Consider the following 23,822-nt stretch of genomic DNA (forward strand, 5'->3'; position numbering starts at 1 on the left):
AATCATTCCAGCAGTAACCACAAACTGCTGGGATTTGTGTATTACAGGTCCAACTTTTTCCTTTTCCCTCAAGGCAGGATCCTACTCCCTAGGCAAGGTCACCTTGTAGCTAACAGCACACTAGAAAGAGAAAACACGCACGTCTGCCCTAAACACAACAGCACCTGAGCTGAAAGGAATGTTTTAAATCTACAAACTATCTTCACAAACATCTCATTTGGCCCTCTTTCTGTTCCCAAACTCATCTGCATCTTGCGGCTAATGCGCCAGCTGATCAATCCTTCTCCCAAGTCTCTGTCCACTAGTGGCTCTCATGTCACCACAAACAGTGCCTCCTGCCCCTCAGTATCTCCATACTTCACAACCTGCAACCACTGCACAGAAAAGATAAAAAGTTCAGAAAGTGAAACTTACTGAAGATCACAGTAGCTACAGAAGTAGCCATTACATCAAAAGTCAACATTTCCTGATACACTAAAAGTTCAAAACATACCACATTTAAAGTTGTATTTAAAAAATCTAGATAATGAGGTACACCAAGTTCTCCCTATGAAAACATTTGACAGTATGTCCATACTAACACTCAGTCCCATCATGTATTACACTTCCCTCCTAATTTTAGAAGCAAAGTAAAACACAATCTGAGAAAGAGCTTTTTATCCAAAAAGACTCCTACGATAATTAACAAATAACTAAACATTACCCAGATGCAAAACAGAAGTTAATCTGCATTACCTGGATCTTATGAAGAGGTGTACCATGAGACCTCGTTTCACACTTAGGCAGACCTTTTAAAAAATCAGTTGATTTTTACATAACAACACTTTTAAGGAGAGTAACATTTGCCATAATTATTGCTACTACGTATGGAATGTATAGGTGGGAAAAATGACCAAGGATAATCAAAAAAGATGTACTTTAGAGCTCGTGAATTTACTAACAATTTAACACCTACAGATAATGCTCCAATGTGCTAGAAACCCTGATTTAATGAATGAAAATGAAAGCCAGACAATGTGTGATCAAAGGTTCCAGCAGCAGTTCAAGTGGAGAAAAGTAGTAAGAATGAGTTACTACCGTATCTTTAAAAAATGACAAACACAAAAGAATCAGCAAAGTGGGTGTTGGGGTGTGTGTGTGTGTGTGTGTGTGTGTGTGTGTATAATGCATCAATTTAGTTTTCTGAACTGTAACCAAATTAATATCAAAATAATATTGAGGTGTTATGTATTTATCTGCTCTTTATAGCTGCATATATATTTGTAACACAGAAATTAGAAAATTACATCTACATTTAAGAATCTCAATACATTTCTTCTTTTGGATAGATTTCATACCTTACTCAAATTTACAAACTACTACTCCAGAACAGAAATTATTCAGTGCAGGAGAGGATGAGAGCAGCATAGGAAAAGCCATTAATATATTTTTATCAGAGAAATTTAATGAAAACCACAAAGAGGGAGAAATTTCTAGCCAGCCTCCTCCAGATATACAACACTGGAACTGTGCTCAAATTGAAACTACCTAGTGGGGCCTAAAGAGATCAGGATATTATAATAGAAGCCCAAACTGTAACCTTGGTGAATTTTCTTCTGTTTCACATAACAAGTCTAAAAAAGTTTCCTGCCTCTAATTTCAGTGTTCAAGCAAATAATTTCTCCTATTCAAATCCCACAGTTTGGGAGCTAAATTATCAAAAAGATCTTTTATTCACTCACTCAATATACACTGAGCATCTGCTATGCACTCTGAGACTGGGGATACAGAAGTGAACAAAGCACAAAATCTCCATCCTCAACAAAGTTATGTTCTAGCTGAGAGACAAATTAATAAGGTACACAGTATATAAAAGGCTATGGAGAAAAAAGGCAGCAAGGTATGTGTGTGCCATACACAAATTATTGACTGATTGAACGAGGGTCTCTCTCACTCTGTTGCCCAGGCCAGAGTGCAGTGGGGTGATCACTGCTCACTGCAGCCTCAAATTCCCAGCCTCAAGCCATCCTCCCACCGCAGCCTCCCAAGTAGCTGGGAACACAGACATACACCACCACTCCCAACTAATTTTTTTTACTTTAACTTTTTGTAGGGACACGGTCTCGCTACTTTACCCACGCTGGTCTTGAACTCCTGGTCTCTTTTTTTTTTTTTTTTTTTGAGACGGAGTCTAGCTCTGTCGCCCAGGCTGGAGTGCAGTGGCGCGATCTCCACTCACTGCAAGCTCCGCCTCCCGGGTTTACGCCATTCTCCTGCCTCAGCCTCCCTAGTAGCTGGGACTACAGGCGCCCGCCATCTCGCCCGGCTAGTTTTTTTTTGTATTTTTTAGTAGAGACGGGGTTTCACCGTGTAGACCAGGATGGTCTCGATCTCCTGACCTCGTGATCCACCCGTCTCGGCCTCCCAAAGTGCTGGGATTACAGGCTTGAGCCACCGCGCCCGGCCTGAACTCCTGGTCTCAATCCTCCCACCTTGGCCTCCCAGAGTGCTGGGATTACAGGTGTGAGCCACCACAAATAACTTATTTAGTCACAAGATTTCGGAAAGCTATTTTACAGTCATGCAGATCACAGAACAAAAAGTTTTGAAAAATAAAACCCACAAAAAGAATATAGTATGAGTGCCCATTTATATGACAAATCCAGAATGACATGAGAACATCAGGGTAACAGAAACAAAATGGCACAAAAAGCAAGGTCTTTTTGAAACTGAATCTGATCCTGGTGTGTGCTCAAACCATTCCTAAAACAGATTTGAAACAAATTTTAGAAGAACACTTATAGAGGCAAAAAAAACTTAAAAGGGAAAGAATGTGTGGAAAGAACACCCACCAATCAGGTTAAAATGTCAGATTTTTAAGTCACTCTTTGTTAGCAAGTAAGTGTAGTATTTCCCAAGTTTACAATACTAAAACTAAATTTGGATGGAAGAGAAAAGTGACATCATGGCTATTTGATGCCACTGAACTCTAAATTCCTTGCACAATTACAGAAACGCACAAATCTAAAACTACAGATAAATGCCCTCCACAGGTCTTCATGTGGGAAGACAGAAAAGGAGGAAGAGGAACACCAGTAGCAGAGAAACAAAAAACAGGCCAGTCAAGCAGTTTAAAAAAAAAATCTATTTTATCTTAATGTAAAAACGCTAGCCAGCAGGTAAAGAAAACACCACTGAAAGCTGATGGTTTTCTTGGCATGGAATTAGGAAAAGAGGAATAGTAAGGCTTAACGAGGCTAAGACAAAACACTCAATATGCTAGTCAAATTTAATCAGATAAATCAAATTACTATGAAATTTTCTTTCTGGTCTTAAAAAAAAAGGACTTCAAGCCAAAATGACGTTTTTAAAAAATAGGTCCACAGATATTTTAATCCTATTCCACCATTTCTACCCAATTCCTGCAAATCTCAGAAACAAAGAAAACTCAGATGACTCCTCAAAAATACTATTGAATAGAAAGTTAACCTTTAGAAAAGGAGTGATTCAAGTGTCAAGAAACATAAAACCTGGTGAAACATCCTTTAAGATCACCGAATCGGTTTATTACAGATTTCTTCAGGTGAAACAATTGAATGGATTTTTAACTTTGTAAGTGTTCATATTCTAAGTCTGAACTAGTTTCCTTGACTGTTCTAAAGCTTTCTAGATGCTGATTTACTGCATTATGTTCCTTCTAAAGATGTCTGATCTCATACATTACCACCTAATTCTCCCTAATGTTCTAAGAGTCATCTCAAAGTTAACCAGTACACGTCTTAAGAAGAGGAGTCTACCGACACGTTCATTCCTGCAACAAACATTCTATAAAATTAAATTGAAACAATTTTAAGATTAGGACAATATAGGAGAAAAGAACTCAGCTGCATCAATTTTAGAAATAAACCACGTTTTAAAGACATTTTTCACAAATCTCCCTCAGCCCTTTCCTGGGCTTCTAGGCTACTCCATTCTCTAGGAACTTCTCATTAAGTACAATCAGTTCTGCTGTAACAGGATTGATACATTGGGGGAACAATTTGAGTAAAATGGGAACTATCTGCTAACATACTATACCTTCAGTGAAGAAGAATACTAGGTGTACACACACAAAGGCATACAACTGGACCCAGCCCCATGGGAATACAAAATGCACACATGCTTACATCCTAAACATCATTTTGAACACATGGGCATTAAACACACATCCTATCATACTGTTTTCCTAGAAATTTTTAAATATCCTGTGAGTTCACTGCAATGCCCCAGGGCACCTCAAACAGTTTGGGAATGAATATACCAACTGGATCTCACAGCTCTAAGTGTTACCTACGTGTCTCTCCAAGTGGCTAACCCAAACTTCTCTCCAGCGCTACAAGTTTGTATACAGTAGTCTCTTCCTTATCCGTGGTTTTGGTTACCCAAGGTCAACTGTGGACCAAAAATAGTAAATGGAAAATTCCAGAAACAATTAAGTTCTAAATTACACCCCATTTGTAGAAGTGTGATGAAATCTCTGCTCCATCCCATGCAGGATGAGAACCATCCCTTTGTCCAGGGCATCCACGCTGTCTAGGCTTCCCAATGTGTTAGTCACTCAGTAGCCATCTCTATGGATCAGCTCTATTGTTTCCGTGCTTGTGTTCAGGTAACCCTTGTTTTACTTAATAATGGTCCTAAAGTGCAAGAGTAGCAATGCTGGCCAATTCACACATGCCAAAGAGAAGTCTTATAGTGTTTCCTTCAAGTGAAAAGATGAAAGTTCTCGACTTAATAAACAAAAAAACATCGGCCAGGTGTGGTGGCTCATGCCTTAATCCCAGCACTCTGGAAGGCCAGGGCAGGTGGATCACTTGAGGTCAGGAGTTCGAGACTAGCCTGGCCAACATGGCAAAACTTCGTCTCTACTAAAAATACAAAAAAATTAGCCAAGCATGGTGAGAACATACCTATAATCCCAGCTACTCTACTCAGGAGGCTGAGGCAGGAGGTGAAACTCAGGAGGCGGAGGCAGGAGAATTGCTTGAACCCGGGAAGTGGAGGCTCCAGTAAGCTGAGAACACCACCATACTCCAGCCTGGGTAATGGAGTGGGACTCTGTCTCAAAAAAAAAAAAACCAACAACAACAAAGAAAATCATATGATGAGGTCGCTAAGATTTGTGGTAAGGATGAATCTTCTGTCCATAAAATTGCGAATAAAAAAAGAATTCGTGCATAATACATATAGGGTTTGGTACTATCCATGGGAGGCCGTGCAACATATCCTCCAAGGATAAGAGGGGCTATTGTCTATTCAAATTCTCCACTTGGATGTCAAGGACCTTAAACTCAACATGTCCAAAGTAAAAACCCTGATTCCCTGTGCACTTTCCACCACTACTCTCCAAAATCTTTCCTATTTTAGTAAACAGCAACATTTTTTTCCCAATAGCTAATGCTATTGACAAATGACTCCATTTTTCTCTCACAAACCACATATGCAAATCCTGTCGGCTCTACCTTCAAAATATATTCAGAATACAACTACTACTCACCACCTCCACTACTACTACCCTGTTCTAAGCCACCATCATTTCTCACCTGCATTTTGCTTCTACTGTCAAACTCGGCAGCCAGAGTGATCTTATAAAAGGGGAAGTTCCATCATCTCATTTTCTGTACCACAACCTTCAATGGTTTCTAAGATGCCCCCTCTCTTTTTCATGTTCTACTCAAATCTCTCCCCTTTGCTTACTCTGCTCCAATGAGATATCTTGCTGCTTCTGGAACACACAAAGCACAATCCCACCTCAGAGCCTTTACGTGTTGTCGTTCCCTCTGCTCCTTCCCCCAGATATTTACCCATGTCACTCTTTTGCATCCTGCAGGTTTTTGCTCAGTGTCATCTTAGAGAGGCACTCCCTAACTGTCCTTATATCGTACTACTCCCCACACTCCCTATTCCCTTTTCCTTGCTATACATTGTCTGCAGCACTTTTTCCCCCTTTCCAACATGTGTCCACGGTACATCTCTCTCCACTAGATCATCTGTTCTAAGAGGACAGACTTAGTTTTGTTCACTGCCATATTTAACGGGCCCAAAATAATAACGTTATAGACACTCAAATACAGAATAAAAATTATGCCAGCTGTTTTAGGAGGTAAAATTATACCAACTGTTTTGTCTGCATTAACATCAAAACATCCCTAAAAAGTTCGTATTATTGGGAGTTTTCTATCCTGTATTTGAAATTCTCTCCTTCTCCTAAAAATAAAATATAATGCTCTTTTTCATTATCATATCCATAAACAAGAGATCTGACTAATCCAAAACAAATTATACTTTGATTTTCCTGGACTCTTAAATTCTATTCATAAGCTAAGAAACTAGATTGCCCTCTATTACGAGCTACTGGGAAATTTACTTTTATTTCTTACGCTCTCTAAAAATCATTTTTGGACAGAAAGTCTCACATCTTGATCTATTATTTTTTTCTCCTCACCAAACCTGCTCCTCCAGATTTTAGCTTCAAACGCAACTGCTAAGGAAAATCTCTAAGATGTAGGCCCAAACAACGTTGTCCCACAGCAAGACCTAAGAAAAGGCACTTCAAAATCTAACACAACATATTTAGACAAAAGATTACCTGTAGCCCTCACCTAGGCAACCTGGCCCAAGTCTAAAAAATCACATTTTACTTCTGCCTCATTTAATTATCCAGTCCCCCAGATCTTCCCCACTAGTTGTCTTCAATGTGAACGGGGAGAAGGGGGAGGAGACAGAGGGAGAGGAATGGACCTTAACAGGAAGCTGTGTGATTATCTTCAGAAATAAAGACTGGATTTGTTTTAGAGCTTTGTAATATGACCGAGAACCTCAACTTGGGGGATTTTACTTCCTCTACAAACTGTCTCAGCTGTGCTTTGTGTATGCTAAGAATGTTTAGAAACACCTTGAATAGGCCATGCTGTCAAGTGTACAAAAAAAGATATTTGGATTGTTTCAGATCCTGAAACCAATAGACCAGAATTCTGCCCCACTTCAAGAATGAGTTGACTCCTTGTTACCATGGTAATAAGCGCCCCATGAATGGGGATAATTTGCCACTTTGCTGAAAATTCAAGCATTCTATAGTTTTGGTTTTGTAACATCAGAAATGATGTGGGAGGAGCAGCAGAACCAATTATAGAGTATATTTAAGTAACATGGAAAGGAGTGTGTTTCTTGATTCTGAATAACAAGATTTTAAATTGTTTAGTTTCCGGCTAGGCATGATGGCTCATGCCTGTAATCCCAGCACTCTGGGAGGCCGAGATGTGTGGATCCCCTGAGGTTGGGAGTTCGAGACCAGCCTGACCAACATGGAGAAAACCCATCTCTACTAAAACTATAAAATTAGCTAGGCGTGGTGGTGCATGCCTGTAATCCCAGCTACTCAGGAGGCTGAGGCAGGAGAAACGCTTGAATCCAGGAGGCGGAGGTTGCGATGAACTGAGATCACGCCATTGCACTCCAGCCTGGGCAACAAGAGTGAAACTCCATCTCAAAAAAAAATGTAGTTTACAAGAAAAAAGAAGGGAAGAAGACCAAAGAAAATAAACATGTTAGACTGTATTCTAACATGTACAGCTCTACACCATCACAACTCAGCACTGCAGATCTTTCAGAACAAACAGAAGTTTTCAGATTGCCCATAAATACACAAAACATTAAAATATTCATAAGTCTAGAAGGTTCCTACGCAACAGTCTGGTTGGGAAGAAAAATCCACTAAAGTAAGAACCAACTAAGGCAAAATAGTACTGTGCAAGCCCAATGCTGCTAAAATATAACAGATTAAAGAAGCCATATCTCAACAAATTCTTACAGGGAAATAATATTCAGCACTATTAATAGCCTGAATGTCCATTCCCCGACACCCTGGCCCAAATTCATATGTTAAAACTTAATCCGCAATGTGAAGGTATTTGGAGGTGGGGCCTGTGGGAGACGACTGGGTCATAAGGATGGAGTCTTTGTGAATAGCATTAGTGCCCTTATGAGACCCAGAGAGTTCACTTGTCCTTGCTGAGATGATCATCTAAGTGCCAGGATACAGGCCCTCACCAGACTCTGAATCTGCTGCTGCCTTGATCTGCGACTTCTCAGCCTCCAGAACTGTTCTAATAAATTTCTGCTGTACACAAGCCACCCAGTGTATGGTGTTCTATAATAGCAGCCTAAACAGACTAAGACAAGCACTTATTCCTGATCAAAATTCTTAGCAAACTAGAGATAGAGGAAAACTTTTCCTTTAATAAAAGGCACTCATCAGAAACTTACAGAAAATAGCATATACACAATGGCAAAATATTTAAAAAACAGTCCCATATAGAGCCAGAAATAAAGATGCCAGCTATCATATTACTGAGAAAAAAAAACTATCATTACTTGCAAACTACATGTTACGTAGGGCTTTCAAGTTAAACCAACAAATTAAAAATTATTTAGACTAGTCTAATAGTAACCTCAATAAACTTAACAAATAAAAGATCAACATAAAAAAAAAAAACAAAAACTTAAAGAATTACTACATGACCCGGCAATTCCACTGCTAGGTATATACCCCAAAGATCTCAAAGCAATAATTATACACAAATGTTTATAGCAGCACTACTCAGAATAGCTAAAAGGTGGTAACAACCCTTGTGTCTACCAAGAGATAAATGGGTAAACAAACTGTGGTACAAGCATACAATGGAATATTAATTTAGCCATCAAAAGGAATTAAGTACTGATATCCACTACAACATGGATAAACCTTGAAGAAATCATGCTAAGTGAAAGAAGCCAGACACAAAAGGCATATACTATATGATTCTATTTGTATGAAATGTCCAGAAGAAGCAATTCTATAGACAGAAAAACCAGTGGTAGCCTAGGGCAACCACTGGGGGGAGGAGAGAATGGAGGGTAACTGCTAATGGGTATGGAGTTTTTCTGGGGGTGACGAAAATGTTCTATGATTGAACAGTGGTGATAATTGCACAACTCTGTGAATACACTAAACACCAGTGAACTGTACACTTTGAAAGGGTGAATTCTGTGGTATGCGATTAATACCTAAATTTTTAAATAAGTCAATAAGATCAGCAGTGGGAAAAATGTAACAACTCCCAAAATGGCTACAGTAATCAAGACAGTATGGCAGCAGTACAGAAATAAGTGGTTCAATAAACTGCACCCCAAATGATTAAGAAGACATCAAGTAAATGGGAAATGCAAGACGTCTGAATAAATTGAGAAAACTGGATCTCTTGAGTGAAAAGATACAGGCCTACAACATAAACAAAAATTTCTGGCCAGGCACAGTGGCTCACGCGTTTAATCCCAACACTTTGGGAGGCTGAGGCAGGTGGATCATGAGGTCAAAAAATCGAGACCATCCTGGCCAACGTGGTGAAACTGTGTCTCTACTAAAAATGCAAAAATTAGCTGGGTGTGGTGGCACATGCCTGTAATCCCAGCTACTCGGGAGACTGAAGCAGGAGAATCACTTGAACCAGAGAGTCGAAGACTGCAGCAAGCCAAAATCATGCTATAGTACTCAAGCCTGGCAAAAGAGCGAGATTCCATCTCAAAAAATAAAAATAAAAAATAAAAAATTTTAAAGGGGCCCAGGTTGAGGGGTGGCTTATGCCTATAATCCCAGTACTTTGGGAGGCCAAAAAGGGAAGATCAATTGAGGCCAGGAGCTTGAGACTAGTTTGGGCAACGTAAGTGAGACCCTGTATCTAAAACAAAATAATTTTTTTTTTTAAGATGGAGTCTCGCTCTGTCACCCAGGCTGGAGTGCAGTGGCATGATCTCGGCTCACTGCAAGCTCTGCCTCCGGGGTTCAGGCCATTCTCCTGCCTCAGCCTCCCGAGTAGCTGGGACTACAGGCGCCCACCACCACGCCTGGTTAATTTTTTTTTTTTTTTTTTGGCTGGGATGGTCTCCATCTCCTGACCTCATGATCTGCCCGCCTCGGCCTCCCAAAGTGCTGGGATTACAGACGTGAGCCATCTTGGCCAAACAAAAATTTTAATAAAAAAAATTTTAATGGAAGATTGAGTAAAATGTAAAATCCAATACTGTCAAATATGGGAGAATGCTTTATAATCTTAGTTGGGTAACTCCTCCTTCCTAAAGACACAAATTACTGACATATCTAAATATAAACGTTAAACTTTTATTTGGAAAAAAAGACATCATAAAGTTAAAACACAAGCAAAAGAATGGGACAATACTATTTGCAATATACACAAAAGGTTAATTTCCATGACACTGGCCAGGCATGGTGGCTGGCTCATGCCTATAGTCCCAGCATTATGGGAGGCCCAGGTGAGAGGATCATTTGAGCCCAGGAATTCCAGACTAGCCTAGGGAACAGAGCGAGACCCCAACTCATTAAAAATATATAAATTGTTTCTTAAATTGTCCATGACATTAAATTGTTTACTGAAGCCAATGGTGGGGGAGGAGAGAGACAATATTTTAGCATAATACTATTGGTGTAAAAACTGAAAAGACTGTATGTAGTTTGCAAATACACAGAGAGATGTCTTATATAATAACTGGCAAACTGAATATTTGGGGAGGCAAGTTAGAGATTTTTTTGCATCTATTTCAATGCGGTTTGAATTTCTGATCACAAATACATGTTAAATTATATAATTTCAAAAACAATTTTGGATGCAAAAAATCTGAAAGGCAAAACTGTAGGCATCTGACAGCCACTGAAGATGAGTATTTTTGACAGATCCCTGCAGCAGCCTTACAGATAATGGACATAAGAGGCATATAGGTATTGATTCACTTTCTCCATTCAACAGATGATGAAAACCTACTGTGCCTTGGTACTGAGCTAAGCACTGGGACCAGTTAGAGACACTGCAAGCTGGTTGGGTACAGTGGCTCACGCCTGTAATCCCAACACTTCAGGAGGCCGAGGCGGGCACATCATTTGATGTCAGTAGTTTGAAACCAGTCTGGCCAACATGGTGAAATCCCATCTCTACAAAAAATACAAAACTTAGCCGGGGGTGGTGGCAGTCACCTGTAATCCCAACTACTCAGGAGGCTGAGGTGGGAGGATGACTGGAACCCAGGAGGTAGAGGTTGCAGTGAACTGAAATCACTCCAGCCTGAGCAACAGAGTGAGACCCTGTCTCAATAAAAAATAAAAATAAAAAAATACAAACATTGCAAGTTGTCTCAGTAAAAGGTCACACGTAACTACTTTGGGCAGCAACCATGCAAGGAAGCCAGCGAATAGAAGGCATGTGTTCTTTGCGGGTAGCAGGTGTGGAATGTGTAAAGCACTTGCCATTTTAAGGCATTTGTGGACAATATCCTTCTGATATTCCTTATATTACAAGATGGCCAAGTATTCCTGATAACATAATCTATTTTTTGATAACTCACTGAATAAAAAAAAAGCCCATATCAACCTTGCTTTTACAAGTAACTCTCTTATTTTTAAGATTCTTTGACTTTGGAAAGTCCATGTCCTAAAAAATCTCCGAATGAAGGAATTTCAAAGCTACCCTTGGTCATTTTCTTTGTGTCGACTGTTTATTTTTTGGTTTTCTCAAAAGATGAATAAAAAGAAAACTATAACAACACTAATATTCAACCCAAAGGAAAAATATTTTAGTGAATCAGAGATATTTTAAATTATGATTTAATCCACACTGGTTTCCTTTTACAGCTGACATGTTCCCATTTTATAACAGCCATCTGCTATCTCAACAGTATCCCAGATTTAACAAAAGTTTTAACAAAGACTATGACTATACATTAAAAGTATTCAACTTTCTCACCTTAAAACTTATTTTTTTAAAAGCACCCAGTATTAGCAAAGAGACAGGAAAAAAGAATCTGCTGATAAGCTTGGCAAAAAATTCACCCCACCATTTAGCTTTGGGCAGCTAACCACTTTCCCACCTAGGCTGAGAAAAGGAGCTTGTCTGAGGCTGCTGGTCAAGCACACAGTCATCATCACCTTGACAAAGACAACTGCCTGAGCAAGTTTATCGTAAACCTATCATAATTCTCCCCAAACCACGCCAACGAGGTCCCTCCTTGGTAGGTTCCCTCTTTCAAATGCATGCTTCAGGCAATGTCAAGGTAGATGTAGGTCTGTTTTGAGCAAAGATTATGGCAAGCATCGCAGTTGAAGGACCTAGATAACCGGAGACGGTCCAATTGCATACATTTTTTTTTTTTCACTTAAGGTGATTTGTTAAATATGCCTTTCAAGGTGATGTAACAGTTGTACTCTTAAAATAGTTTCCTATGAAAGTTCAGGAAAAATTGGCCGGGCACAGTGGCTCACACCTGTAATCCCAGCACTTTGGGAGGCTGAGGTGGGTGGATCACAAGTCAGGAGATAGAGACCATCCTGGCTAACACGGTGAAACCCCGTCTCTACTAAAAATACAAAAAATTAGCTGGGCGTGTTGGGGGGCACCTGTAGTCCCAGCTACTTGGGAGGCTGAGGCAGGAGAATGGCATAAACCCGGGAGGTGGAGCTTGCAGTGAGCCAAGATTGTGCTACTGCACTCCAGCCTGGCGACAGAGCCAGACTCCATCTACAAAAAGAAAGTTCAGGAAAAATAAATCCTTTCACACACTAAAATGAATGTTGGTCCTGTGCATATAATCACATGAAAAAACCTGGACGAATTATCCTGCCACCCATCCAGGGAAAGAAAAGCATTTCTTCCCAGGGTTATCACCAAAAATTACAAAGGATTAAAAACAAAACAGCCATTAACCCATACAGAGTAATCGTATAAACTGAAAACAACTTGAACACAAATCATAGTGAGAGAAGAGGAGGAGAATGGAAAGAAGAACAAAAAGTTGTTGCCAGAAGTCCTTTCTATAGAAATGCTTAATAAAATTTGGCAACTGGATATTTCTGTATACTGGATTTTTAAAAATAATTACCACCTTCACAACTTTCAAAGAGAAGGTTCACCTAAAAATCAATCACATGTACCCTGTATCACAGGTACAATGTCAAAAGAAACTTGACCAGGTATTTATTTCTTTTAGATATAGCTGTCATTGTCCTGAACCACAAGAATCTTCTTTTAAAAAAAGTGTAAATATGTGCATCCCTCAACAAAGGAATCCAGGAGTTTCTTAAGTGCCTAACAGACCCACATTCCCCCTTCTTAATTCCTAGGAATAATAGGCAAATTTTTCTACTTAAATTGCCACTTTCATATCCTATGACCCTTCTACACTGGCCATCAACAACAAAACCATCAACAAATAGACAAAGGAGAACTTAGTGGACTATGAGATGACCTAGTGTGAAAGTAAGCACAATGAGAATCTAACCAATCCAATAACATCAAATCCCACAAGACAGTCACAAGACTGGAAGACTCAATCTTCCAGTCCTGGATAACAGAGCAATAAATGCCTACTTGAGAGCAAATGAGATGACCAGATCCAGCTACTGATGGGTAACTGGAATTGCTGAAGAATTAGAGACAATGGAATACCAATTGTTCCAATTCTCAGGACCAAACAATATGACCTGAAACTATTTTGTGTGTTTTCTTATCTCCTCATACATCCATATAAAAAACTGATAAAGCCCAGTACAGTAGTTCACCCTTATAATCCCAAAACTTTGTGAGGACAAGGCAAGAGGATCACTTGAGGCCAGGAGTTTGAGACCAGCCCTGGGTAACATAGCAAAACCCTGTCTCTAAAAATAAAAACAAAAAAACAAATACAAGTCATGTGGTTGAACAACTACATATAGATGGTTACTTTTCTAAGGAAATAAAAAATACCCCGGAATCAGTGGGGAAAAAAAAAAAAAAAGGTACTGACTGCATATATATATATGACTTGCAAACCAACAGGGGATTGGCTATGCCTATTAGAACTTAAACTGTTTAAGTTATTTACCTATTTTTATGAAGAATTATGTCCCAGACTTCTGGTTAAGGATGGTAGACTAAACACACAGCTCTTTGTTGATCCTTCTCCAAAGACATAGGGAAATTTAAAGACATAAACTCACAGGTCAAAGGGAACTGGAGACTATAGTCACAAACTTTAAAAGCTAAAAAATAAATGAGTAAGAGTTAAAGGACTAAGATAACCCCCAGTAAAACCAAACCCTAAGGTAAGCATCAGGGAACATTCTCCTACAAAAGGTTCAGAAATTAGAAGTAGAAGATAAAACAGGAAGGATTAACAGAAAATTTTTCTGAAATGCAATCCAATTTCCATATTCCCTTTCTTACTCTTAGGCAGGAGGGCAAATGCCCATCCCTGCAAAAGGCTGAAGATGATCTTTGCAGAGGGTTAAAACAGAGGATTATCTGGACTAGGGATCACCATGTAAGATGGGGCAGCTTAAGTGAACATGTGCAAGCCAGATCCCACTCCATGGTGGGTGGGTAAATGTTTACCAGCTGGCTAAAGAAAGGGGGAATGGGGAGAATGAGGGCAGTTGTTTGTAGTATTTGTTGATTCTGGGGTATAAATATCTTACCATGGCAGCTTCAAGCTACTAAATGATGTCACTGAACACAGTTCAGAAGAGATGCACAGTATGTATTACTATATAGTATTTCACCATATAAACAGAATAAGAGAGTATTCATAATAACAAAATGTAATAAAAACAATTAGAAAGTGATGAGTTTTTGGTATTTATTACCTTGCTTTTTTGAGACAGGGTCTCACTCTGTCACCCAGGCTGGAGTGCGGTGGCACAATCTCGGGTCACTGCAACCTCTGCCTTCCCAGGCTCAAGGGCTTCTCCCACCTCAGCCTCTCAAGTAGCTGGGACTACAGGCATGCACGACCTCGCCCGGCTAATTTTTTATATTTACCTTGGTTTTTTATATAACTTATTTAACTACAAATTTGTATAATTTTAAATAATTGTTATATTTAGCAATTGGCTTGCAAAATTTCTGAAAATTTAACAATTGGCTCTGATAAGCTAGTATGAACCAGCTCTAACACACCACTGACCAGAGCCCCCTCTACCCCTTTCCTAAAGGCTGACACAGTAAGGCCTTGATTTCCAGGAAGGGGAAACTAGAAGAGACTTCTGTGGGAAATCTGATCAGCCATTATTCTAAAAGGAGAAACACACAGATACTGAAAAATTCTCCAGTCTAAATTTGCCAGCCAGATCATCCCCCAGTGAAGCTTACTTGATAAGCCGTACTTGCATATTCAGAGCTTCTAATCAATTTTTTTAAAATCTCACTATTGAATATGAGCAAACAGCTAGACATCTCTAGCATAAAAGAGATAAAAACAAGAAAAGTTGGAAAAAAGAGAAAGCAGGAACAACTTTATAGGCGTGTGACTTGGGCAGTCATGCAGAGCCGTGGACTTTGAGTCTGATAATTGGTTTAATGCTCTGCTGTTGCCGTCTTTAAATTATTTTACGGTTTTTTTGTTTTTGTTTTTTTGTTTTTTTTGAGATGGTCCTGCTCTGTTGCCCAGGCTATAGGGCAGTGGCATGATCTCAGCTCAATGCACCTCAACCACCCAGGTTCAAGTGATCCTCCCACCTCAGCCACCTGAGTGGCTGGGACTATAGGCATGTGCCACTGTGCTTGGCTAATTTTTTTTTTTTTTTTTTTTTTGTAGAAACAGGGTTTTGCCATGTTGCCTAGGCTGGTCTCGAACTCCTGAGCTCAAGGAATTCACCCACCTCTACCTCCCAAAGTGCTGGGATTACAGGTGTGAATCACTGCCCCAGCTAATTTTTTTTTTTTTTTTTTTTTGTAGAGACGGGGTTTCACCATTTTGCCCAGTCGGGTTTCAAACTCCTGAGCTCAAGCAATCGACCCGCCTTGGCCTCCCAAAGTGCTGGGGTTACAGGCGTGAGCCATTGCACCCAGCCTGTAGTGGAATTGTTTGATAAATGCTGAACAAGGGACTCTACATTTTCATCCTGTACTCAGCCCTGCAAATTATGTAGGCAATTCCTGATAGAGACCATGCAGCCAGAAGAAACCTCTGGAGAAAAACAAATCATTATTTTCAGAAATATTAAGAGAAAATAATCAAGGAAGAAGAGCAGTATGCTACCAAAAAAAAAAAAAAAGAAGAAGACTAAAAGAAGATACAGGGCAAGCACAAGCATGCTCAGCCCAAAATCTCCTTAAGCTGATAAGCAACTTCAGCAAAGTCTCAGGATACAAAATTAATGTGCAAAAATCACAAGCATTCTTATACACCAGTAACAGACAAGCAGAGAGCCAAATCAGGAATGAACTTCCATTCACAATTGCTTCAAAGAGAATAAAATACCTAGGAATCCAGCTTACAAGGGATGTAAAGGACCTCTTCAAGGAGAACTACAAACCACTGCTCAGTGAAATCAAAGAGGACACAAACAAATGGAAGAACATACCATGCTCATGGATAGGAAGAATCAATATCCTGAAAATGGCCATACTGCCCAAGGTTATTTATAGATTCAATGCCATCCCCATCAAGCTACCAATGACTTTCTTCACAGAATTGGAAAAAACGGCTTTAAAGTTCATATGGAACCAAAAAAGAGCCCGCATTGCCAAGACAATCCTAAGTCAAAAGGACAAAGCTGGAGGCGTCACGCTACCTGACTTCAAACTATACTACAAGGCTACAGTAACCAAAACAGCATGGTACTGGTACCAAAACAGAGATATAGACCAATGGAACAGAACAGAGTCCTCAGAAATAATACCACACATCTACAGCCATCTGATCTTTGACAAACCTGAGAGAAACAAGAAATGGGGAAAGGATTCCCTATTTAATAAATGGTGCTGGGAAAATTGGCTAGCCATAAGTAGAAAGCTGAAACTGGATCCTTTCCTTACCCCTTATACGAAAATTAATTCAAGATGGATTAGAGACTTAAATGTTAGACCTAATACCATAAAAACCCTAGAAGAAAATCTAGGTAGTACCATTCAGGACATAGGCATGGGCAAGGACTTCATGTCTAAAACACCAAAAGCAACGGCAGCAAAAGCAAAAATTGACACATGGGATCTAATTAAACTAAAGAGCTTTTGCACAGCTAAAGAAACTACCATCAGAGTGAACAGACAACCTACAGAATGGGAGAAAATTTTTGCAACCTACTCATCTGACAAAGGGCTAATATCCAGAATCTACAAAGAACTCAAACAAATATACAAGAAAAAAACAAACAACCCCATCAAAAAGTGGGGAAAGGATATGAACAGACATTTCTCAAAAGAAGACATCCATACAGCCAACAGACACGTGAAAAAATGCTCATCATCACTCGCCATCAGAGAAATGCAAATCAAAACCACAACGAGATACCATCTCACACCAGTTAGAATGGCAATCATTAAGAAGTCAGGAAACAACAGGTGTTGGAGAGGATGTGGAGAAATAGGAACACTTTTACACTGTTGGTGGGATTGTAAACTAGTTCAACCATTATGGAAAACAGTATGGCGATTCCTCAAGGATCTAGAACTAGATGTACCATATGACCCAGCCATCCCACTACTGGGTATATACCCAAAGGATTATAAACTACTCTACTACAAAGACACATGCACACGTATGTTTATTGCGGCACTATTCACAATAGCAAAGACTTGGAATCAACCCAAATGTCCATCTGTGACAGACTGGATTAAGAAAATGTGGCACATATACACCATGGAATACTATGCAGCCATAAAAAAGGATGAGTTTGCGTCCTTTGTAGGGACATGGATGCAGCTGGAAACCATCATTCTTAGCAAACTATCACAAGAACAGAAAACCAAACACCACATGTTCTCACTCATAGGTGGGAACTGAACAATGAGATCACTTGGACTCGGGAAGGGGAACATCACATACTGGGGCCTATCATGGGGAGGGGGGAGGAGGGAGGGATTGCATTGGGGAGTTATACATGATATAAACGTCATGCACATGTACCCTAGAACTTAAAGTATAATAAAAAAATAAAATAAAATAAAATATACAAAGAAAAAAAAAAAGAAATGAAAAACTCAAAAAAAATACAAAGAAATGAAAAACTCAATAGAAAAGGAGGAAAACATTGGAAGACCAGTCCAAAATGTTCAATATCTGAATAACAAGGTTCAAGAGAAAACTAAGGAAGAAAAAAGGAGGGGAGAAAGTCATCAACAAAATAATGCAAAAGTAGTTCCCAGACTGCAAGGATTCATAATTACTCACAATGATGGAAAGGATCTATTAAGTACTCAGCATCAAGTGCCTCACCACATTAAGGCACATTATTGTGAAATTTCTAATGCTGAGGGACAAAGAAAAATGAAAACATGAAAAATCAGGAATCAGAATGGCTTAGGTCTTCAGGAGCAATGCAGAAAGCATAGAAGAAACTAGAAAACAATGGAGCTTCCCTTTAATATTCCAAAGGAAAATTTTCAAGCTAAAATTCTATGCCCAGCCATACAATCGATTAAGAGTAAGAACAGAGTAAGACATTTTCAGCCTATTAGGATCTCAAAGTTTAACTTATATAAACCCTTTCACAGGCAGCTACTTGGAGAACCTGTTCTACCAAGATGAAAGACTAAACCAAGAAAGAAGACATGAAATCTAAAAAACAGGTAATGCAATGCAAAGAGGTAATGAGTATCTCTAAGATGCTGGTAAAGGGAAGTCCTAGGATAACAGGTATGCATAAACCCAGTAGGCAACCAGTCCAGATGGGAACACATCTTCAGGAATATGAAGATAATAGAATACTTGAAGTGTCTGACCTTCCTGAAAGTAAATAAGGACAAGTTACAATTTAAAATAAATTAGTGAGAAGTTAACAGAAAAGTAAACAATAGCGGCCGGGCGCGGTGGCTCAAGCCTGTAATCCCAGCACTTTGGGAGGCCGAGACGGGCGGATCACGAGGTCAGGAGATCGAGACCATCCTGGCTAACACGGTGAAACCCCGTCTCTACTAAAAATACAAAAACTAGCTGGGCGAGGTGGCGGGCGCCTGTAGTCCCAGCTACTCGGGAGGCTGAGGCAGGAGAATGCGTAAACCCGGGAGGCGGAGCTTGCAGTGAGCTGAGATCCGGCCACTGCACTCCAGTCCGGGAGACAGAGCGAGACCCGCCTCAAAAAAAAAAAAAAAAAAAAAAAAAAAAAAAAAAAAAAAAAAAAAGAAAAGTAAACAATAAGAAAAATACAAATTTCATGGAAAACCAAAAGTAATAAAGTAAAAGTAGTCATGATTACTACATGGCCTACCAGTGAATAGCACTTTCAGTCTTAATGTGTCAACACTGAATACTAGTCTAAGCAATGTTATAAATACCTATATATCAGGGAAATGGGACAAAAATATTCCTGGGGATGAGAAAAAAGAACTAAATCCTCATGTGCCACAATGGGAAATCAAAAATCTGAAGCTGAAAAATCAAGAAATGAGAACACAAGAATGCTGTTAAGAACATGGAGGTAAATGCAAAAATAATAAGCTAAAAGAAAGCCTCCAGGAGGGATAAGTGCAGGGGATGAAGTGGGAGAAAGACTGATGCTTTTCAAAACAAGTCTTAAACAGCTATCAACTAAACTATGCACATTTAATATTTCAATCAAAAACACAATGTAAAAGCATAAGAATAGTGATAAAAGTTCAAAACGTTTTAGTTCTTTTTTTTCAAATTAAATTTTTCCAACAAGGTTTTTCTTTCATTTGTTGTATTCTCCAATTTTTCTATAACAAAAATTTAACGCTTGTATAATCAAAACTCAGTATTATCATCTTACTATCATTTTATACATACCTGTTACTACTGTCTGATATTTGCGATCATCTGTAACTCCATTTTCAGCTGTTCCTATGTCATATGATACCCAACCCATTTCCAGAGAATAGACTCAAGGGAAGACAAACATTTATGTGATACCCAATCTGGCACACCTCAGGAAGATAGCAGCTTCCCTTCCAGGAGGTAGCTTGGTAGTTTATACCAAGGTGTGTACTTGGGCAACTCTTTATCTCACATTAGGTTTCCCTCCACAAGGCTACAGTCTGTCAAAGCACTGTAAGACCATCCGTTTCCACTTAAGTTGTGAGAAACTGATAAACACGATAAACTCTAGAATGTGCCCTAAGGTGGCAACAAAATCCTTTTTTTTTCATATCTTTATTATTCCCAACACTAAATTACAGGTTTTCAGGGCTGGGCGTGGTGGCTCATGACTGTAATCCCAACACTTTGGGAGGCCTAATTGGAAGGATCACTTGAGCCTAGGAGTTCCAGACCAGCCTGGGCAAAAAAGGGAGACCTCAGCTCTCAAAAAAATTAAAATAAAAAAAACTGCCAGGGATGGTGGCATGCCTGTGGTCTTAGCTGCCTGTGAGGCTGAGTTGGGAGAATCACTTTGAGCCTGGAAGGTCGAGCCTGCACTAAGTTGTGATCATGCCACTGCACTCCAGCCTGCGTGGCAGAGCAAGACCCTGTCTCTCACACACACACAGTTTCCAGTATATGTGATATGGTTAGGCTTTGTGTCCCCACCCAAATCTCATTTTGAATTATAACCCCCATAATCCCTGCATGTCAAGGGAGAGAGCAGATGGAAGTAAATGAATCATGATGGGGGTGGTTTCCCCCATGCTGTTTTCAAGACAGTGAGGTCAGTTCTCACGAGATCTGATGGTTTTACAAGTGTTTGGTAGTTCCTCCTGCATTCATTCTCCCTCCTGCCACATTGTGAAGAAGGTGTCTGCTTCTTCACCTTGTGCCATGATTGTAAGTTTCCTGTGGTCTCCCAGCCAAGTGGAACTGTGAGTCAACTAAACCTCTTTCCTTTATAAATTACCCAGTCTCAGGCAGTTTTTTTATAGCAGTGTGAGAACAGACTAATATAGTACATTGATATCAAGAGTGGGGCACCGCTATAAAAAATACCTGACAATGTGGAAGCAACTTTGGAACTGGGTAACAGGCAAAGGCTGGAACAGTTTGGAGGACTCAGAAGAAGACAGGAAGATGTGGGAAACTTTGGAAGACTCAGAAGAAAACAGGAAGATGTGGGAAAGTTTGCTGAATGGCTCTGACCAAAATGCTGATAGTGATACGGACAATGGAGTCCAGGATGAGGTGGTCTCAGATGAAGAGGAGGACTTATTAGGAACTGGAATAAAGGTGACTCTTGCTATGTTTTAGCAAAGAAACTGGTAACATTTTGCCCCTACCTTAGAGATCTATGGAACTTTGAACTTGAGACAGATGATTTAGGGTATCTCGTGGAAGAAATGTTTAAGCAGCAAAGCTTAAGAGGTGACTTGGATGCTCTTAAAAGCATTCAGTTCTATGCATTCACAAAGAGATGGTTTGGAATTGGAACTTATATTTAAAAAGGAAGTAAAGCATAAAAGTTTGGAAAATTTGCAGCCTGGTGATGTGACAGAAAAGAAAAATCCATTTTCTGAGGAGAAATTCAAGCCAACTACAACAATTTGCATAAGTAACAAGAAGCCAAATGTTAATTGCCAAGATGACGGGGAAAATGTTTCCAGGGCATGCCAGAGGTATTCACAGCAGCCCCATCCCATCACAGGCCTAAAGGCCCAGGAGGAAAAATGGTTTCCTGGGCCAGGCCCACAGTCTTGCTGCTTTGTGCAGTCTCAAGACTTGGTGCCCTGCATCGCCACTGGGGTGAAAATGGGGCAACGTATAGCTCAGGCCATTGCTTCAGAGGGTGCAAGCCCCAAGCCTTGGCAGCTTACACATGGTATTGGGCCTGTGGGTGCATAAAAGTCAAAAACAGGTTTGAAAACCTCTGTCGAGATTTCAAAGGATGTATGGAAACATCTGGATGATCAGGCAGAAGTCTGCTGCAGGGTGGAGCCCTCATGGAGAACCTCTGCTAGGGCAGTGTGGAAGGGAAATATGGGGTCAAAGCCCCCACACAGAGTCCCCACTGGGGTACTGCCTAGTGGAGTTGTGAGAAGAGGGCCACCATCCTCCAGACCCCAGAATGGTAGGGCCACTGACAGCTTGCAGCGTGCTTCTAGAAAAGCCACAGATACTCAACGCCAACCCATGAAAGCCTCTGGGAAGGGGGCTGTACCCTGCAGAGCCACAGGGGTAGAGCTGCCCAAGGCCATGGGAGCCTAAATCTTGCATCAGCGTGACATAGATGTGAGACATGGAGATCATTTTGGAACTTTAAGGTTTTTTTTTTTTTCCTTCTTTTTTTGAGACAAGAGTCAGGAGTCTCACTCTGTCTCCCAGGCTGGAGTACAGAGACGTGATCTCAGCTCACTGCAACCTCCGCCTCCCAGGTTCAAGTGATTCTCCTTACTCAGTCTCCCGAGTAGCTGGGATTACATGCACATGCCACCACGCCCAGCTAATTTTTGTATTTTTAGTAGAGACGGAGTTTCACCATGTTGGTCAAGCTGGTCTCAAACTCCTGACCTCGTGATCTGCCTGCCTCAGCCTCCCAAAGTGCTGGGATTACAGGCGTTAGCCACCATTATCTGGCCAAAACTTTAAGATTTAATGAATAATTAGCTGGGCGTGGTGGTGGGCACCTGTAATCTCAGCTACTCGGGAGGCTAAGGCAGGAGAATCACTTGAACTCAGGAGGCGGAGGTTGCAGTGAGCTGAGATTACACCACTGCACTCCAGCCTGGACGACAAGACCAAAACTCCCTCTCAAAAAAACAAACAACAAAATAAAAAAAGGATTTAATGACTGCCCAGCCAGATTTTAGACTTACATGGGACCTGCAGGCCCTTTGTTTTGACTAATTTCTCTCATTTGGAACAGGAACATTTACCCAATGCCTGTATCTGATCCACTATATCTTGGAAGTAACTAACTTGCTTTTGATTTTATAGGCTGCTAGGCAGAAGGGACTTGCCTCGTCTCACATGACACTTTGGAGTTGGACTTTCGAGTTAATGCCGGAATGAATTAAGATTTTGGGGGGGCTGTTGGGAAGGCATGATTGGCTTTGAAATGTGAAAGGGACATGAGATTAGGAGGGGCCAGGAACACAATGATACAGTTGGGCTTTGTGTTCCCACCCAGCTCTCATCTTGAATTATAATCCGCATAATCCCCACATGTCAAGGGAGAGAGCAGGTGCAGGTAACAAACATGGGGCAGTTTCCCCCATGCTGTTCTCATGATAGTGAATGAATTCTCACAAGATGTAATGGTTTTGCAAGTGTCTGCTAGTTCCTCCCGTGTTCCCTCTCCCTCCTGCCACATTGTAAAGAAGGTACCTGCTTCACCTTCCACCATTAAGTTTTCTGAGTCCTTCCAAGTCATGTGGAACTGTGAGTCAATTAAACCTCTTTCCTTTATAAATTACAGTCTCGGGCAGTTTTTTACAGCAGTGTGAGAATGGACTAATACAGTATGTAAATTGCAACATGCAGTATATTGTTTTAATGCAATCAAACAGCATTTGTTCTTATTTTGTCTTTATATATGTCAGGTTGGATTTTTTTTTTTTTTCTTGCAGTGATAGGTTGACTCTTATCTAGCTAGAAAAGTTAGTGTGGTCAGAGTTTATAAAACAGTTCAGATAAGAAAACACTAACACATCTTGTATTTACCTCCAAATTTGATGATAGTTATCACAGGTTGCTTAAGAAATTTGCTTAGCAAAGAGAATAGAAGCAATCTGCAGATAGATATAGTCCAGCCAAGGCAGATACACATGTTTTCACTTATTCCCTTAAGAGTGATTTGGTTTGTATGGATTTGGTATAAAATCATTTCTGGATTTAAGGAAAACTAAACAAGGTTTTATAGCTTGTTATGTTGGTAGGCAGGCAGCCATGAAGAAACCCTAATC

At 40.1% G+C, this 23,822-nt stretch overlaps 1 protein-coding gene across 7 annotated transcripts in view; it reads right to left on the reverse strand.

Annotated features, from left to right (window-relative positions):
* FBXO34 (F-box protein 34) overlaps positions 1–23,822 on the reverse strand; it is a 79,419-nt gene that overhangs the window by 18,076 nt on the left and 37,521 nt on the right. The window contains exon 2 of one of the 7 annotated variants that reach the window (XM_033187954.1): positions 18,635–18,762. The exons of 4 other annotated variants lie outside the window; for them this stretch is intronic. The gene's annotated coding sequence lies outside the window, so the exon portion shown is untranslated. Of the gene's footprint in view, positions 1–4,928; positions 4,950–7,380; positions 7,419–18,634; positions 18,763–23,822 lie in introns of those variants that run through there. 2 more of the 7 variants (XM_033187958.1, XM_033187959.1) reach the window with 2 other exon arrangements.

This window comes from Trachypithecus francoisi, unplaced genomic scaffold, assembly GCF_009764315.1.
Source record: "Trachypithecus francoisi isolate TF-2019V2 unplaced genomic scaffold, Tfra_2.0 Lachesis_group3, whole genome shotgun sequence".
Lineage (NCBI taxonomy): Eukaryota > Metazoa > Chordata > Mammalia > Primates > Cercopithecidae > Trachypithecus > Trachypithecus francoisi.